The following is a 13921-nucleotide window of genomic DNA, read 5'->3' as shown; positions in this document are numbered from 1 at the left end:
GGCCCACTGACACACATCTAAAGGGCCTCATGACTCCCGCTTTGCTAAAACAGTAGGGACCGACCTTACCTTGACAAGAGCTAGCCCTGCAAGGTCTCGGAGACCTTGCTCTCAGTATACACAAATTCCTTAGAGACTTACCTTAGCCCTAACCCCCACTCACTAGAAACTGTATCACCAGTTAACGCCTCACAGTCCCAGTGCGGCTCTTTCCGCCCACAGATCCCGTCCCCATGCTATAATAAAAGCACCTGGTTGCACCAGAAACATCTCAAGAATTCTTTCTTGACCGCGTGCTTGGCAGCTCCACATCAGGTCTGCTTGTCTGTCTGTTCTTGTGTTTGTCCCTTCATGCGTGTGTGTGTGTGTGTGTGTGTGTGTGTGTGTGTACACGTGTGTACGTATCTGTCCGTCTGTCTAGTGGGGCTTTATTTATTTCTTTAGAGCGATTTGGGGTTCACTGCAAAACTGACTGGCGAATACGGACGGTACCCATATGCCACCTGCTCTGCCATCGCTCACTGCTCCCCGCCCCACCACCCAACATGCAGAGGCGCAGGTGTGCTCCCTCAGAGCTTCCCACTCCCCCATCTGTGCCAGAGCCGGTGTGTTGATTACAATGGATGAATCTACACTGAGGCATCATCATCACCCATTCAGAGTCCAGAGTTTACGCTAGGGTTCACTCTTGGTGTTGTCCATTCTATGGGTTTTGACAAAGGTATCTTACCATCATAGTAGCACACTCAGTAGTTCCACTGCCTTAAAAATCCTCTGTGTTCTGCCTGTTCATCACCCCCCCCCCACACCCCCAACCCCGCCAAAACCCCTGGCAGCCTACAGATCTTTTTTTTTTTTTCTTCCCTCCCTCCCTCCCTTCATCTTTCTTATTACTAGTGTGGATATCATTCGTTTATTATAAAAAAGAGACACGGAAATTATTTACGTAATGCAGGACTGCACAACTTCAGTGGACTGGGTAGTTTCACATGACGCCGTTTCAATAATGATTTATTTCAGGCTACATCTTTTCTGAGAATGTCACAATCCATGTCACCTACAACTACTTCGATGCCTCCATACTCTGGGAGAAGAAATTTCTCGCCAACTTGCATGCCAACTGGTTGAGTCTCTCCACCCTTTTCCTTTAGAGCCTCATCCAATAGCTACTCCTGTTGCTTGCAGTCCTTGTCCTGGAGATTTTTATGGGAGCACAATGCCTCCTTTGGTTACAATGTTGGCTGCACTCCTTTGACCTAAAACCTGGTCAAAGAGGGGGAGAAACCCTCTCTAAACGCCTGTCCGGCCATGACGCTGTCCGCTGCAGTTTGTACTCTGCTCTCCAGCCTACTGATTTCAGTTCTGTCTCCTCCACAATGTCACATTTAGTGGGAACCGTGAGTTATGTTCACCATCTCAGATTGGCTTCTCTCAGTCAGGAATACACATGTACGGTTCCCCCACCTGGCTCCCCACAGCTACCCATAGTTCCATAGCTCGCTCATTTCTTTCCAACGCCCCCGAAAAACATTCCATGGCCTGGATGTACCCCAGTCTACATATCCATTGACCTCCTGAGGGACTTCTTGGTTGCCTCCAAGGTCAGGCAGTTATGAATGAAGCTACCGTGAACGTCTGTGTGCAGGTTTCTGTGCAGACGTCAGTTTTCAACTCATTTGGGCCGTTGATAAATACCAAGGAGTGGGATTGCTGGGTCGTACGGTAAGAGTGTGTTTAGCTTGGAAAGGCATCGCCCATATTTGTGGCATTTTTTGGATGATAGCTGAGAGCAGGGCAGCACACTGAAGGAACAAGGTCATGAAGGAGGTAGAATTCAAAGATGCTGGAAAGGAAGATGTCACCAAGGCACGACCTTTACCTCCATCCTCGTAGGGTTTGTGGCTGACCCTGAGGATGACATTGACATGAGACAGATGACCAGGAAAAGGAGCATACAAATTTGTTTCCTACAAGTGTCACATGACAAAGCCCTCCTGAGGAAACGAAGATCCTGAGAAGGAGCAAACCCTAAATGCTTGTATATTGGGTTGAACAAGGAGAGGCGATTGTGGGAGGGTAACTCAACAATGTGGCGAGGCTATAGGAACGTTAAGGATGTAAAACAAAACAAAACAAACAAAAAAGCAAGATCTGTTTGTCCAGAATTCTCATTCTCATTCTGAACTTCCTGTCCTTGAAGATCAGAATGTTACTCACGGGGCACCTGGGTGGCTCAGTCTGTTAAGGTTAAGTGGCTGCCTTCAGCTGAAGTCAGATCTCTCAATCCCGGCATCCTGGGATTGAGCCCTGCCTTGGCCTCTTTGCTCAGCGGGGAGTCTGCCTCTCCCTCTCCCTCTGTCTTTCCCCCCCTACTCATGCGTGGGCTCTCGCTCACCCTCCCTCCCTCCCTCCCTCCCTCCCTCTCTCTCAAATAAATAAAATCTTTTTAAAAACTTTTAAAAAAAGAATGTCTCTCACTCCCCTTCTGGCATAGGGAAGACATCTTCCAGGGGGATGGGTGGGGGAAGCTTCTGGGGAGAAAAGGGGGAGAGTCAGGTACCCTCCTTGCACCTGCGGGGCGGGGGGGGGGGGGGGGGTTGGGTTGGGTGTGTGTGTGTCTGCTGCTGCCGCCGCTGCTGCTTTGTAGAAGTGTCTACAGTTCAAAACAGTACTCTGGTTTCCTTTATATCTAAAGCTTATCTCGGGTTTGGGGTTTGGGTTTGGACAGGAGGAGGGAGGGCCACATTTTCTTCTGACAGAGTGGAGAAAGAGAAGAGGGGTGCGGGCTTGTGCATATTCTTTTCCATCTTGGGGTGAGCGGAGGATTCAGATTCAGCTCTTGCCAGATGAGATCTAATTTCTCCATAAACAATCAGGCAAAATATCAGGCAAACAGAGGGCGAGTAAGCGTTAGAAGACCATGGACAAGATGGGTTCCAAAGCAATGATTTCATCAGAGGAACGTGAATGCCAAAGATTTCCAGGGACCATGTTTATGGATGACTTGGTGTGTAGGTCATTTCAAATTTACAGTGCTACCATCCATCCGGTCACTTCAGCATACTGTCTCCAGCTCACACGAGCAGTGTAGTCGTGCAAATATAATATGGGGCTCATCCAGGGATGGGATTGTGCCAGAGAAAGGGAGACAGCAGCATGTAATTGAGCCTAAGGAGTGTCCAAGAGAGTGACTCTCTAAAGTACATCGAGGCAGAAGGAGACCGGCTGGATTTTTTGTTTGCTTGCTAGGTGTTTGTGGCAATGGGGTGGATGTGGGTGGGTGTTGTTTATTTTCTGGACAAGGTGAAGGGACCCTTCAAGTGGAAGTATTTGCACAAGGGGTCTTGCAGGATGGGAGGGTGCAGCTCAGTCCCTTTACCAAGAAAAAAGGAGAATCAGACCTTTTAAGAACTAGGCAAGGAGAGGAGTCTAGCTTTGGTTATTGCAGCACCCAGGCACCTCGGCAGAAACAACAGAAGGTTCCCAAAAGGAACCGAGTTGCAGGAATCAGCGTGAGCAGGCCCCATCACCCTCAGCTCTCAGCTCTCAGCCCTCAGCCCTCAGCCACCTCCCCACCGGGGCAGGAGGCGTCTATAATCCAGTCTGAGCTCCAGATCTGGGTCCCGCCCCCCCTCACCCCCACCCACCTACAGGGCTCCCCTGCCCTCTTCTCAGCCAGAGACACATATGGGAGGGTGGTCCCAGAACAAATCTCCCCACATCCACAGAAATCTTGCCAGCACTTTGACCACTTGGCCTTGAGACACCAACTCATCTGTACCCGTGCATGATTTTTTCCTTGGACCAGGGGCCTAGTTCACCACTTAGGACGAACAGCAAATCCCCGCTTCCCCCCCTCCCCACCCTCCCCGCAGCCTATGGTTCCCAATTCGACCGGACAACATCAGTTGGGGGGGCGGGGATGGGGGAGCAGCTGAAGGGAGGGTCAGGGTGATCCATTCTAATGGGCCTCATTCAATCGTATCATTCAAATGCAGAAAGCTTTCTGTTAAAGTCAGAGCCTGGGGCTTCTCTCCACTGAATGGCTTTCCCAAACTTCCCCAACCCTTAGGCTGCAGCTTGCAAACTTCTGGGAAGAAAGGGAGGGAGGGAGGGAGGGAGGGAGGGAGGGAGGGAGGGAGGGAGGAGGGTAAGGGGAAAAAGGGGAAAGAGGATGTCCGAAGAGTTCACCTCATCTGGGTGTCAGTCCTTCATTCCATTTCTATGAAACATGGACAGAGGCCTGCCTTCTGTCACTGCCTCAAGCTGAAGTAAGGTGCAGTAGAGGCTTTGGAATGGAAGGGTCTGATACAGTGCAGGTCGCAACTTTTGGTCCCTTGTGTTATTGGAGGGGGTCTCAGAGATAGTTCCTTATCTGAGAACTTGGATATTTTTCTACATGGTTTCATTGATTTTATCCCCAAGTATACTCTATGGAATAGTAACAGCATAGCATGACCCAACTGTCTCATTCTGTCTCAGATTGATCTGATCCGGCGGGCCTCGTGGGCCTCGGAGAGTACAGACCGGTAAATTAGCCTGAGCCCCTCCCCCCCAGGACGGGGGCGGGGGGGGGGGGGGCAAAGGTCGTGGTGGTTAAGGGCTTCTTGTAGCCAAGTAGCTTAGTGTTTGGTTTTACCTCTATGGGTTCTTTTTTTTTTTTTTCCTTTACATATCTTTATTAAGTAATCTCTACACCCAACGTGGGGCTCGAAGTCACAACCCCGAGATCAAGAGTCGCATGTTCTACTGACTGAGCCAGCCAGGTGCCCCTATTTATATGGGTTCTTATTTCCAAACAGGAGTTAATAGAGGTGCCGCAAGCGGAGTTAACTATCACAGACTCGGCCTCATTCAGCAAGCAATCCGGTAGTTCATAAGAGGCATTTCTATGGAAACAAAAGGAAAACACTGGTTAATGGTTGGAACAAGGGATAAACCCAGTGTCTAAGTCCAGAGTACTACCGGTGAGAAGGTCTCTAGGATGTCAGGCTTGAAGCATCCTCAGATAGAGTGAGGGTGGGCAGGGGCAATCTGACGAATTTTTCTGGTGTGTAGTTCAAATGTCTCATTTTGAGTGGCCCATAGAGCAACAGGCACAAAGATTGTCTATGTACGAGCTATTGTTGCCATTTCCCTGAAATTTATTTCAAGTTGACCAGCTTTCACTTGCCACACTTCAGGAAAAAGGGCACTTTCAGTTCTTAATGATTGTAAGGTAAGAGAATGGGAGAATGTTGGAAACCTTAGTTTGAACAGTCATAGTCAGAGACTCAAGGAAACCCGAAGGATTCAGGATCCAGTCCAGGTTTATAGGCAAACAACATATGTTCAAAGATAATTCATCAGAACTAGCACCTAACACCTACAAAAGTGTGTTATTGAAATACAGTCTTTCTCCCTAAAGTCACCTTCATTCCTGTCAAAGATAGCCAAATGAAGATTAATTTGTTTGTAAAACAAGCCCAGTTTTTAACAAACATGGCCTAATCATCTACGTAAGCACAGCAAAAATAGCAATTGACCAAATCATATATAAGGTTCTTTCTTTCTTTCTTTCTTTCTTTCTTTCTTTCTTTCTTTCTTTCTTTCTTTCTTTCTTTCTTTCTTTCTTTCTTTCTTTCTTTCTTTCTTTCTTTCCTCTTTTAAATCTGCTTTGATGTAGCTTTTTATAAGGAATTTTAGATTGAACCTTTAACTGCCTTTTTAAAGCCAAGAGCCAAGCCAAGTATTTCCCATCGGATTTGTCTGCAAGACCTGTAGGTTGAGGTCGATTTCTCTCATCTTGAGGTCCTCCAAATTTCCTGAAGTTCCTGCATCTGTCAGGAGGTGGCATTCTTTACTCACCTGGTAAGACTGAGGAGAACACTGTAAGTAAGGTATCAGGCCAACATTTCCAAGGGGCTTTATTGGCTCCATAAAATCGATCTTTCTTAAAGCTGTCTCATCATATCTGAGTCTATGCTTTGTGTCTCTGAAAGATGACTTTCCAGGGGCACCTGGCTGGCTCAGTCGGTAGAGAGCACGACTCTCTCTCTCTCTCTCTCTCTCTCTCTCTCTCTTTTTCCCTTCATTTTTTTAAAGGTTTTATTTATTTGACAGAGAGAGACAGAGAGAGAGAGAGACAGTGAGAGGGGGAACACAAGCAGGGGGAGTAGGAGAGGGAGATGCAGGCTTCCCGCTGAGCAGGGAGCCGGAAGAAGACATGGGGCTCCATCCCAGGACCCTGGGATCGGGACCAGAGCCAAAGGCAGACACTCGACTGACTGAGCCACCCAGGCGCCCCTGTAGATATCTTAAGAGAAAAAGTTTCCTTGACCGTGGAAGAGCAAACACTGGGGGAGGGGGACCAACAATGTTTTGAACCAGAGTCATTAAAAACGCTCATCTTTTTTTCTTAAAAAACAAACAAGAAAACCCAGTCATCATTTTCCTGAATTCATTCAGTTCCATGTTATTACTTTTTGTTCTGTTTAAATGCAGCTTTTTCATATGTTCTGGAAATTCATAGTTTAATTTTAGGATCTGAAGGTTACCAGAAACCTGTATTTGTCAAAGGTCCTTTTTGTGAATCTTCTTGAAGCTGAACGATATTTTGCAAGAGCATCAGAACGGTAACTGTAAATGACACAAGAGTCAAAAATGGACACGGATATTGTATGGAACCAGAAAAGACCCTGAATAGCCAAAGGAATGTTGAAAAAGAAAACCAAAACTGGTGGCATCACAATTCCGGACCTCAAGCTCTATGACAAAGCTGTAATCATCAAGACAGTGTGGTACTGACACAAAAACAGACACACAGACCAATGGAACAGAATAGAGAACCCAGAGATGGACCCTCAACTCTATACTCGACTAATCTTCAACAAAGCAGGAAAAATCCAATGGGGGGGGGGGGGCGTGCGGGAGACAGGCTCTTCAACAGATGGTGTGGGGAAAATTGGACAGCCACATGCAGAAGAATGAAACTGGACCATTTCCTGACACCAAACACAAAAAACAGACTCAACATGGATGAAAGACCTAAATGGGAGATAGGAATCCTTCCAAATCCTAGAGGAGAACACAGGCAGCAACTTCTGTGACCTCGGCTGCAGCAACTTCTTGCTAGACACATCTCCACAGGCAAGGGAAAGAAAGGCAAACATGAACTATTGGGACTTCATCAAGATAACAAGTTTTTGCCCAGCGAAGGAAACAGTTGACAAAACCAAAAGACAACAGACAGAATGGGAGAAGATATTTGCAAATGACAAATCAGATTAAGTATGTCTATAGAGGGGCGCCTGGGTGGCTCAGTCATTAAGCGTTAAGCATCTGCCTTCGGCTCAGGGCGGGATCCCAGAGTCCTGGGATCGAGCCCCACATCGGGCTCCTCCACTGTGAGCCTGCTTCTTCCTCTCCCACTCCCCCTGCTTGTGTTCCCTCTCTCGCTGGCTGTTTCTCTCTCTGTCAAATAAATAAATAAATAAATAAATAAATAAATAAATAAAATCTTAAAAAAAAAAAGGGGGGGATCTCTATAGAATGTATCAAACTCAACATCCAAAGAACCAATTATCCAATCAAGAAATGGGCAGAAGACAAGAGCAGACATTTCTCCAAAGACGACGTCCAAATGGCCAACAGACCCATGAAAAAAGTCTCCACGTCACCTAGCATCAAGGAAATACAAATCAACACCACAATGAGATACCACCTCACAGCAGTCAGAATGGCTACAATTAACAAGTCAGGAAAGGACAGATGTTGGCGAGGATGTGGAGAAAGGGAAACTCTCTTACAGTGTTGGTGGGAATGCAGGCTGGGGCAGCCACTCTGGAAAACAGTGTGGAGGTTCCTCAAAAATTTGAAACTAGAGCTACCCTACGACTCAGCAATTGCAGTACTGGGTATTTACCCCAAAAATACAAATGTAGTGATCCGAAGGGGTGCCTGCACCCCAACGTTTATAGCAGCAATGTCCACAATAGCCAAACTATGGAAAGAGCCCAGATGTCCATTGACAGATGAATGGATAAAGCAGATGTGGAGGATGGATAGAGAGATAGATAGGTAGCTATAGCTATAGATCTGTATCTATCTATATCTATCTGTATCTAGCTATACATCTGTATCTAGCTATATGTATCTATCTATCTGTCATCTATCTATCATGAAATACTACTCAGCCATCCTAAAAAAGAAAGAGAGAGAGAGAGAGAGAGAGAGAGAGAGAAAGAAAGAAAGAAAGAAAGAAAGAAAGAAAGAAAGAAAGAAAAGAAAGAAATCTTGCCATTTGCAATGACATGGATGGAACTAGAGGGTATTATGCTAAGTGGAATAAGTCAATCAGAGAAAGAAAATTATCATATGATCTCACTGATGTGTGTGTGTGTGTGTGTGTGTGTGTGTGTGTGTGTGTGTGTGTTTCCATAAAGAGTTACACGTCATCCTGATGAAGGACACTGCAGAAAGTCACGGAGTTTATTTTCTGTTTTTAGTGTGTGCAAGGCTGTGTGACTCTGATCTTATGGGAGCCAGGGAGGTTTTCTTTTGTTTTCTCATCTTTATGTTTGGAAACCTCCTTTTTAGGGCTTGATTGAAAAAACTTTTTTAAAGATTTTATGTTTATGTAATCTCTACACCCAACATAGGGCTCAAACTCACAATCCCGAGTCCCGACGGAGGACGGAGCCAGCCAGCAGCCAGGCACCCCTTGATTTTTTTTTTTTTTTTAATTGAAGCAAACATGCAATGTGTGCTCAGCGCGGAAATAGAGCCCACGTGTTGAGGTTTTGTGGAGTCATTTGGACCTGGGTAAGTGTGAAGGCCCGGGAGCAGGGCCCACAAATGTTAAAAGTTGACAATTTCTTTGATCAGTATTCACTTAACAGATGATTTATTGAAAGTGCTATTCTATGGCAAACGTCCTTCTATGTTCGGGATACAGCAACAACCAGATAGCTGAAGCTCCCACCTCATGGATTTAAAGTTTCAGTTGGATGTAGAGATAGGTAGGTAGGTAGGTAGGCAGGCAGGCAGGCAGGCAGGCAAGCAAAGAGATTTAAAACATGGCATCGGGGCGCCTGGCTGGCTTGGTCGGTAGAGCGTGTGACTCTTGATCTCGAGGTGGTGAGTTCAAGCCTCACGTTGGTTGTAGAGATTACATAAACATAAAATCTTTTTTTTTTTTTTAAGATTTTATTTATTTATTCGACAGAGATAGAGACAGCCAGCGACAGAGGGAACACAAGCAGGGGGAGTGGGAGAGGAAGAAGCAGGCTCATAGCGGAGGAGCCTGATGTGGGGCTCGATCCCACAACACCGGGATCCCACCCTGAGCCGAAGGCAGACCCTTAACCGCTGTGCCACCCAGGCGTCCCAAACATAAAATCTTTAACAAAGAATAAATGATGGGGTGCCTGGGTGGCTCAATCGGTTGAGCGTGTCTGCCCTAGGCTCAGGTCATGATCCCGGAATCCTGGGATTGAGCCCCGCATCGGGCTCCCTGCTCAGCGGACAGCCTGCTTCTCCTTCTGCCCCTCACCCAGCTCGTGCTGTGCTCTCCCGCGCGCTCTCTCTCTCTCTCTCTCTCTCTCTCTCTCTCAAATAAATAAATAAAATCTTTTAAAAAATGAACGAACGAACGAACGAACGAACGAACGAACGAACAAAGCCACGGCATCAAAAGTGAGTGCTTGCTTGCTTGGGGGGGGGGGGGATCAAACCGGAATATCTTTAACCTGTAACATATTCTTTATCGATCCTGCTTTCACTACTTTGCCCGGATTTCATTTTCCACAAGTGACAGTCCCTCCCAAGTGGGCTTCTTTCATCGTAAGACCCGTGTTCTCCCCTTGTCCCGCAGAGAGAGAAGAGCCATGAGAGGCGAAAGTTGGGCAGATCGGTATAAATCTAGGAAATAAAATAATCGTTCCCAAGACCAGTAGCCAAAGTTCTGCTTCCGTTTAGGACCCGATGTGTTAAAAAAGCATGTATGGTCGTTGGCTTGGAGAAAGGGGAGGAGGCCGAAGTATCATCCTAAAGAACAGAGTAGGGGGAGAAACAGAAGTGAAAAGATCGAAGAACTGGTTTCCCCATCCATAGCCTTTGAAATGATTTGGTGTCTTCTCCTAAGAGAGAGCCCATTGTCCGTCCAATATTTCATACCGCTTTTCACAAAGTATCACAACACAACACAACACAACACATTGCACAATCCCGTGCCTCCAAACCGTCTACGCAATCCTAATGCGTCCTATCTGCGTTCTATTCTATCATGTGACTAGAGCATCATGTACTTCACCATTCCGCTGTTGTTTGACATTCAGGTGAATTCCAACTTCTGTTCGGGGTGCGTGGGGGGCGGTGTGTGTGTGTGTGTGTGTGTGTGTGTGTGTGTGTGTGTGCGCGTGCGCGCGCCGTATCTATTGCTGCTGTGCAGCGATCTGATCCTCAGGGTGTATCACCCTAACACCGCAATGGCTTGAAACAACATCTCTTTATCATTTCCTGGTGCTTGCCTTGGGTGGCCACGTGGTTTCTACCGGTGTACCCCGGGCTCACTCCAGCAGTGGCCTTCAGCTGGAGGGTCAACTGAGTTTGAAGGTGCAACTTGGCCACATTCCCAAGTCTGCAGTCGGTGCTGGCCGAGCACCGGGTTGCCTCTCTTGTCGATGCCTCTCATGGCCCAGTCAGCTAGACTGGCTCTCTTCCGTGAAGGTCTCGGGACGGCCTGCCAAGAGGGTCAAGCACGCTTCCGGACCACCTCTTCAGCTGTGGCTGTGCAACTAGTAAAATTTCACTTCTAGTCTATTCTTTTGGTCAAGACAAGTCCCAAGACCCAGTCCAAAACCAGGGGACAGAGCAATCGAGCCTACCTCCAGATAGCAGGAGCATCGAAGGCACATGACGTGAGGGTGCACACGTGCCAGGAGGTAAGGGAGGTACGGTTGTCAGTCTCCCACGAGGGATTCCTAAACCCTATGCCACGACGCACATTTTTGTAAAAGTAAGCTTGACGTGTTAGCGTCTAAAACATGATTTCCTTTGAATCGACCCCTAGAATTGGATTCGTCCAAAAGAAGGGGAAGATGCGTTTTTCAGGCTCTTGATACCAAAGCTCTTGACTTCCAGAATGGACTTGGATGACCCTTCACCATCTCTGCTTTGTAAGACAGTGCAAATTTAATTGGCCAACCCCGCATGAAAAGGTTGTCGATCACGTTCCCGTCCGAATTCAAATTCAAGGCAGGATTCCTTTTTAAAGGCACAGAGCAGCCAGCTCCGTGGCAAGGAGCCAGAATTCTCCGGGTGGATCTCAGATCCACCGAATCCCACAAACCCCGTGTGACGTGAATGTACGAATTCGTGGAGGTTTCCCTCCCGATGGCTAAGAAGATGCTTTCACATCAGTGATGACAAAACGCAAACCCACAAAACCCCGATAGATGGGCACGGTCTTCCCTAAAGGGTCCCTTATTTCATGGAATCCAATTCTTCCACCTTGCAGTCTGCATTCACGGCTTCTATTTTCCGAGAGGCCGACACTCTTTCTCTGCAGACATGTCACAAGATCGGCAGGATACGGTCTTCCGTGCGTCGGGCACACCAAAAGCTGTTGGGAAGGCCCCTGCCATCGGAATGTATTCGGCACGGATGCTAAGGAAGACTTTGAAACCGATCTAGTCCGGTTCCGTCCTTCAGTCCTCTTGGGGGCAGAGCTTCCGTGTTCCATGCCCCCTCTCCAGGAACGCCACTCTCCCCACAATTTCAGGTGTCCAGGCAACCCGGAAACTCTCGAGCTAGGTGAGTTCTTCTGGGAAGGGGCGGGGGGGGGGTTGGGGGGGAAAGGGTGGGCAGTGCCGACGTTTGGAAACATTGAAGGGCACCCGAGGCGAGGCTATGGCCAAACCGAGTCCGTGCACAGGTACGTAAGGCGGGGGTGGGGGGGCGGGGGTGGGGATGGGGGGGTGGTGGGGTGGGGCACGAAACCTGTGCTCTCCGTAGGTTACGAAAAGCTCAGGGGCACCTGGCTGGCTCTCTGTAGAGCGCGCTGACTCTTGATCTCAGAGTCCTGAGTTCGAGCCCCACGTTGGGTGTAGAGTTTACGTGAACCAGCAGCAGCAGCAGCAGCAGCAGCAGCAGCAGCAGCAGCAGCAGCAGCACCACCACCACCACCACCACCACCACCACCACCACCACCACCAAAAATGATAATAATGAAAAGCTCGAAAAGCCCCACGGCCCCTGGCAGGATGTCTATGGCAAGCCACACCTCCACGACAAATAGCTTTCCACAGTGACGGCGACGGATGGCGGAAGGACAGAGGCAGCACCCTACCCCAAACCTCACAGCCTGCCTCCTTTCCGGCCAGATGTGCAGCATCTGGGAACGGCTTTGAAACCTTCCCAGTCAACGGCTTGGGCCCGCCTGTCGGGAAAAGCGCTCTGCTGTTCATTTCACTCCTGGACGAGCCTAGGAAGATGAAGCGGCGGTAGCTCTCCGTGGGGGGGGGGGGGGGGCGCCACGCGATCCAACACACACGACCACAGCCACTGAGGAGCATGAGATCTGTATGGCCTCGAGGGGTACAGGATAGCCCGTGAATCCTTTTCCAAGGAAGAAGGCGGCAACGTGAGAGCGTGCAAAACACTTTCTCACAGCATCTGCTGATGGTGCTAGGACTTCTGTCCCCGGAGAGGATACTATTTTTCCACCGCTTCCAGTTTTAAGAGAAAGGGTCAGGGGAAAATCATTCAGTCGTTCCACTCATCTTCATGGCTCATCGTGGAAAACGAAGACGCCGTACAAAGGAGCAAAGCGCGGATCCATGCAAACACATGGGTGAGCCCCCCCAAAACATGACGCTAAGTGAAAGGAACCAGACAGCCAGGGTGACATAATGCCTTGGGATCCCATGGGTAGGAAAGAGCCAGACGGAATAGCCCAATCCTAGAGGGAGGGAGCAAACAGATCAGAGGCTGTTGGGGGAGAATGGTGAAGAGAGCCGGGGTGAGGGTCAGGGTGAGGTTGAGGGTGGGGGGGGGGGAGGCGCGGACGGGAAGGGGGAGGGGTGGGGGGTGTCTCTTTTTGAGGTGACGGAAATGTTCTGGAAATGGCGGTGCGGGTCGTGCAGCTTTGTGAGTAACCTTTAAAAAAAATAAAAAAGGCCACCGAACCGTACACTTTCAAGAGGATGTGAATCATGGCGTGCGAATTGTATCTCCACTTTGAAAATGTGTGAGGAAAAAAATGTAGCAGATGCAGGTTGGTAGGTTGGTAGGTAGGTAGGTAGGTGGGTGGGTGGGTGGGTGGGTGGGTGGGTAGGTAGGTAGGTAGGTGAACGGGCCGGTGGTGGACCGATGTTCGTTCGTTCGTTCGTTCGTTCGGTCCCTCCCTCCCTCCCTCCCTCCATCCATCCATCCATCCATCCATCCATCCGGTCCGTGCGTCCACGAAGATCTGCATCAAAAGGTGTGGGAAGGGGGAGGTCGGGTTCTTGTTCTGAGTGGTTTTATTTGTTCCCCAAACTAATCACCTCTGTGGAGATAAACAAAGATCACCCACATGAGAACAGGAATCACCTGTTGAGGTCAACAGAGTCTGTGGGCGGTTATCACCACCTGGGTCTGGCAGAGACTCGAAGCAAACGCAGGCCAGGCGGAGGAGTGGAAAAGCTTTCTGGTGGCAAAGGGGGAAGGTCCAGTGAGAGGTTGTTGCGGTGGGCGGGGGGAGCAGGACGGGAGCTGACTAGAAGAGGGGTGTCCTGGGTCATTTCGGGGAAAGAGAAACTTGATTTCCGTCCGTGGGTCCATCGATCTCATTCTCTGGATCTAGCTCTATGGAGAAGAACAGCGACGTGTCTCCATGTTGTCCATCTGTATCCCCACGTCAACATTGTCCAAGGTGTAGGTTTGTTGAATCCGTGATGTC

Source organism: Ursus arctos, unplaced genomic scaffold (assembly GCF_023065955.2).
Source record: "Ursus arctos isolate Adak ecotype North America unplaced genomic scaffold, UrsArc2.0 scaffold_55, whole genome shotgun sequence".
Taxonomy (NCBI): domain Eukaryota; kingdom Metazoa; phylum Chordata; class Mammalia; order Carnivora; family Ursidae; genus Ursus; species Ursus arctos.
The sequence above is the reverse complement of the archived record's forward strand: the minus strand, read 5'-3'. Positions refer to the sequence as shown.